Here is a 5695-nt window from a genome sequence, read left to right as displayed (position 1 = left end):
GACAAAAACGATGGGTTATAGCCCATGTTTTTTGAAATTTTGAAAAAAAAAGTTAGCCTCGTTTCTCATCATTTTGGACCATTGGCTATAGCCCATATCGTACGGCATACTATAGCGCGCCGTTTTTCATCATTTTTGAGGATTTGAAAAAAATGACGAAATGACAAAAACGATGGGTTATAGCCCATGTTTTTTGAAATTTTGAAAAAAAAAGTTATCCTCGTTTCTCATCATTTTGGACCATGGGCTATAGCCCATATCGTACGGCATACTATAGCGCGCCGTTTTTCATCATTTTTGAGGATTTGAAAAAAATGACGAAATGACAAAAACGATGGGTTATAGCGCATGTTTTTTGAAATTTTGAAAAAAAAAGTTAGCCTCGTTTCTCATCATTTTGGACCGTGGGCTATAGCCCATATCGTACGGCATACTATAGCGCGCCGTTTTTCATCATTTTTGAGGATTTGAAAAAAATGACGAAATGACAAAAACGATGGGTTATAGCCCATGTTTTTTTTTATTTTGAAAAAAAAAGTTAGCCTCGTTTCTCATCATTTTGGACCGTGGGCTATAGCCCATATCGTACGGCATACTATAGCGCGCCGTTTTTCATCATTTTTGAGGATTTGAAAAAAATGACGAAATGACAAAAACGATGGGTTATAGCCCATGTTTTTTTAAATTTTGAAAAAAAAAGTTATCCTCGTTTCTCATCATTTTGGACCATGGGCTATAGCCCATATCGTACGGCATACTATAGCGCGCCGTTTTTCATCATTTTTGAGGATTTGAAAAAAATGACGAAATGACAAAAACGATGGGTTATAGCCCATGTTTTTTGAAATTTTGAAAAAAAAAGTTAGCCTCGTTTCTCATCATTTTGGACCATTGGCTATAGCCCATATCGTACGGCATACTATAGCGCGCCGTTTTTCATCATTTTTGAGGATTTGAAAAAAATGACGAAATGACAAAAACGATGGGTTATAGCCCATGTTTTTTGAAATTTTGAAAAAAAAAGTTATCCTCGTTTCTCATCATTTTGGACCATGGGCTATAGCCCATATCGTACGGCATACTATAGCGCGCCGTTTTTCATCATTTTTGAGGATTTGAAAAAAATGACGAAATGACAAAAACGATGGGTTATAGCGCATGTTTTTTGAAATTTTGAAAAAAAAAGTTAGCCTCGTTTCTCATCATTTTGGACCATTGGCTATAGCCCATATCGTACGGCATACTATAGCGCGCCGTTTTTCATCATTTTTGAGGATTTGAAAAAAATGACGAAATGACAAAAACGATGGGTTATAGCCCATGTTTTTTGAAATTTTGAAAAAAAAAGTTATCCTCGTTTCTCATCATTTTGGACCATGGGCTATAGCCCATATCGTACGGCATACTATAGCGCGCCGTTTTTCATCATTTTTGAGGATTTGAAAAAAATGACGAAATGACAAAAACGATGGGTTATAGCCCATGTTTTTTTAAATTTTGAAAAAAAAAGTTAGCCTCGTTTCTCATCATTTTGGACCATTGGCTATAGCCCATATCGTACGGCATACTATAGCGCCGTTTTTCATCATTTTTGAGGATTTGAAAAAAATGACGAAATGACAAAAACGATGGGTTATAGCCCATGTTTTTTTTAATTTTGAAAAAAAAAGTTAGCCTCGTTTCTCATCATTTTGGACCGTGGGCTATAGCCCATATCGTACGGCATACTATAGCGCGCCGTTTTTCATCATTTTTGAGGATTTGAAAAAAATGACGAAATGACAAAAACGATGGGTTATAGCCCATGTTTTTTTAAATTTTGAAAAAAAAAGTTATCCTCGTTTCTCATCATTTTGGACCATGGGCTATAGCCCATATCGTACGGCATACTATAGCGCGCCGTTTTTCATCATTTTTGAGGATTTGAAAAAAATGACGAAATGACAAAAACGATGGGTTATAGCCCATGTTTTTTGAAATTTTGAAAAAAAAAGTTATCCTCGTTTCTCATCATTTTGGACCATGGGCTATAGCCCATATCGTACGGCATACTATAGCGCGCCGTTTTTCATCATTTTTGAGGATTTGAAAAAAATGACGAAATGACAAAAACGATGGGTTATAGCCCATGTTTTTTTAAATTTTGAAAAAAAAAGTTAGCCTCGTTTCTCATCATTTTGGACCATTGGCTATAGCCCATATCGTACGGCATACTATAGCGCGCCGTTTTTCATCATTTTTGAGGATTTGAAAAAAATGACGAAATGACAAAAACGATGGGTTATAGCCCATGTTTTTTGAAATTTTGAAAAAAAAAGTTATCCTCGTTTCTCATCATTTTGGACCATGGGCTATAGCCCATATCGTACGGCATACTATAGCGCGCCGTTTTTCATCATTTTTGAGGATTTGAAAAAAATGACGAAATGACAAAAACGATGGGTTATAGCCCATGTTTTTTTAAATTTTGAAAAAAAAAGTTAGCCTCGTTTCTCATCATTTTGGACCATTGGCTATAGCCCATATCGTACGGCATACTATAGCGCCGTTTTTCATCATTTTTGAGGATTTGAAAAAAATGACGAAATGACAAAAACGATGGGTTATAGCCCATGTTTTTTTTAATTTTGAAAAAAAAAGTTAGCCTCGTTTCTCATCATTTTGGACCGTGGGCTATAGCCCATATCGTACGGCATACTATAGCGCGCCGTTTTTCATCATTTTTGAGGATTTGAAAAAAATGACGAAATGACAAAAACGATGGGTTATAGCCCATGTTTTTTGAAATTTTGAAAAAAAAAGTTATCCTCGTTTCTCATCATTTTGGACCATGGGCTATAGCCCATATCGTACGGCATACTATAGCGCGCCGTTTTTCATCATTTTTGAGGATTTGAAAAAAATGACGAAATGACAAAAACGATGGGTTATAGCCCATGTTTTTTTAAATTTTGAAAAAAAAAGTTAGCCTCGTTTCTCATCATTTTGGACCATTGGCTATAGCCCATATCGTACGGCATACTATAGCGCGCCGTTTTTCATCATTTTTGAGGATTTGAAAAAAATGACGAAATGACAAAAACGATCGGTTATAGCCCATGTTTTTTTTTATTTTGAAAAAAAAAGTTAGCCTCGTTTCTCATCATTTTGGACCGTGGGCTATAGCCCATATCGTACGGCATACTATAGCGCGCCGTTTTTCATCATTTTTGAGGATTTGAAAAAAATGACGAAATGACAAAAACGATGGGTTATAGCCCATGTTTTTTTAAATTTTGAAAAAAAAAGTTAGCCTCGTTTCTCATCATTTTGGACCGTGGGCTATAGCCCATATCGTACGGCATACTATAGCGCGCCGTTTTTCATCATTTTTGAGGATTTGAAAAAAATGACGAAATGACAAAAACGATGGGTTATAGCCCATGTTTTTTTAAATTTTGAAAAAAAAAGTTAGCCTCGTTTCTCATCATTTTGGACCATTGGCTATAGCCCATATCGTACGGCATACTATAGCGCACCGTTTTTCATCATTTTTGAGGATTTGAAAAAAATGACGAAATGACAAAAACGATGGGTTATAGCCCATGTTTTTTTTTAATTTTGAAAAAAAAAGTTAGCCTCGTTTCTCATCATTTTGGACCGTGGGCTATAGCCCATATCGTACGGCATACTGTAGCGCGCCGTTTTTCATCATTTTTGAGGATTTGAAAAAAATGACGAAATGACAAAAACGATGGGTTATAGCCCATGTTTTTTTAAATTTTGAAAAAAAAAGTTAGCCTCGTTTCTCATCATTTTGGACCATTGGCTATAGCCCATATCGTACGGCATACTATAGCGCACCGTTTTTCATCATTTTTGAGGATTTGAAAAAAATGACGAAATGACAAAAACGATGGGTTATAGCCCATGTTTTTTTAAATTTTGAAAAAAAAAGTTAGCCTCGTTTCTCATCATTTTGGACCGTGGGCTATAGCCCATATCGTACGGCATACTGTAGCGCGCCGTTTTTCATCATTTTTGAGGATTTGAAAAAAATGACGAAAAGACAAAAACGATGGGTTATAGCCCATGTTTTTTTTAATTTTGAAAAAAAAAGTTAGCCTCGTTTCTCATCATTTTGGACCATTGGCTATAGCCCATATCGTACGGCATACTATAGCGCGCCGTTTTTCATCATTTTTGAGGATTTGAAAAAAATGACGAAATGACAAAAACGATGGGTTATAGCCCATGTTTTTTTTTAATTTTGAAAAAAAAAGTTAGCCTCGTTTCTCATCATTTTGGACCGTGGGCTATAGCCCATATCGTACGGCATACTGTAGCACGCCGTTTTTCATCATTTTTGAGGATTTGAAAAAAATGACGAAATGACAAAAACGATGGGTTATAGCCCATGTTTTTTTAAATTTTGAAAAAAAAAGTTAGCCTCGTTTCTCATCATTTTGGACCATTGGCTATAGCCCATATCGTACGGCATACTATAGCGCACCGTTTTTCATCATTTTTGAGGATTTGAAAAAAATGACGAAATGACAAAAACGATGGGTTATAGCCCATGTTTTTTTAAATTTTGAAAAAAAAAGTTAGCCTCGTTTCTCATCATTTTGGACCGTGGGCTATAGCCCATATCGTACGGCATACTGTAGCGCGCCGTTTTTCATCATTTTTGAGGATTTGAAAAAAATGACGAAAAGACAAAAACGATGGGTTATAGCCCATGTTTTTTTTAATTTTGAAAAAAAAAGTTAGCCTCGTTTCTCATCATTTTGGACCATTGGCTATAGCCCATATCGTACGGCATACTATAGCGCGCCGTTTTTCATCATTTTTGAGGATTTGAAAAAAATGACGAAATGACAAAAACGATGGGTTATAGCCCATGTTTTTTTAAATTTTGAAAAAAAAAGTTAGCCTCGTTTCTCATCATTTTGGACCGTGGGCTATAGCCCATATCGTACGGCATACTATAGCGCGCCGTTTTTCATCATTTTTGAGGATTTGAAAAAAATCACGAAATGACAAAAACGATGGGTTATAGCCCATGTTTTTTTAAATTTTGAAAAAAAAAGTTAGCCTCGTTTCTCATCATTTTGGACCATTGGCTATAGCCCATATCGTACGGCATACTATAGCGCACCGTTTTTCATCATTTTTGAGGATTTGAAAAAAATGACGAAATGACAAAAACGATGGGTTATAGCCCATGTTTTTTTTTAATTTTGAAAAAAAAAGTTAGCCTCGTTTCTCATCATTTTGGACCGTGGGCTATAGCCCATATCGTACGGCATACTGTAGCGCGCCGTTTTTCATCATTTTTGAGGATTTGAAAAAAATGACGAAATGACAAAAACGATGGGTTATAGCCCATGTTTTTTTTAATTTTGAAAAAAAAAGTTAGCCTCGTTTCTCATCATTTTGGACCATTGGCTATAGCCCATATCGTACGGCATACTATAGCGCACCGTTTTTCATCATTTTTGAGGATTTGAAAAAAATGACGAAATGACAAAAACGATGGGTTATAGCCCATGTTTTTTTTAATTTTGAAAGAAAAAGTTAGCCTCGTTTCTCATCATTTTGGACCGTGGGCTATAGCCCATATCGTACGGCATACTGTAGCGCGCCGTTTTTCATCATTTTTGAGGATTTGAAAAAAATGACGAAAAGACAAAAACGATGGGTTATAGCCCAT

This window comes from Protomyctophum bolini (assembly GCF_963924005.1).
Source record: "Protomyctophum bolini genome assembly, chromosome: 11".
Classification (NCBI taxonomy): domain Eukaryota; kingdom Metazoa; phylum Chordata; class Actinopteri; order Myctophiformes; family Myctophidae; genus Protomyctophum; species Protomyctophum bolini.
The sequence above is the reverse complement of the archived record's forward strand: the minus strand, read 5'-3'. Positions refer to the sequence as shown.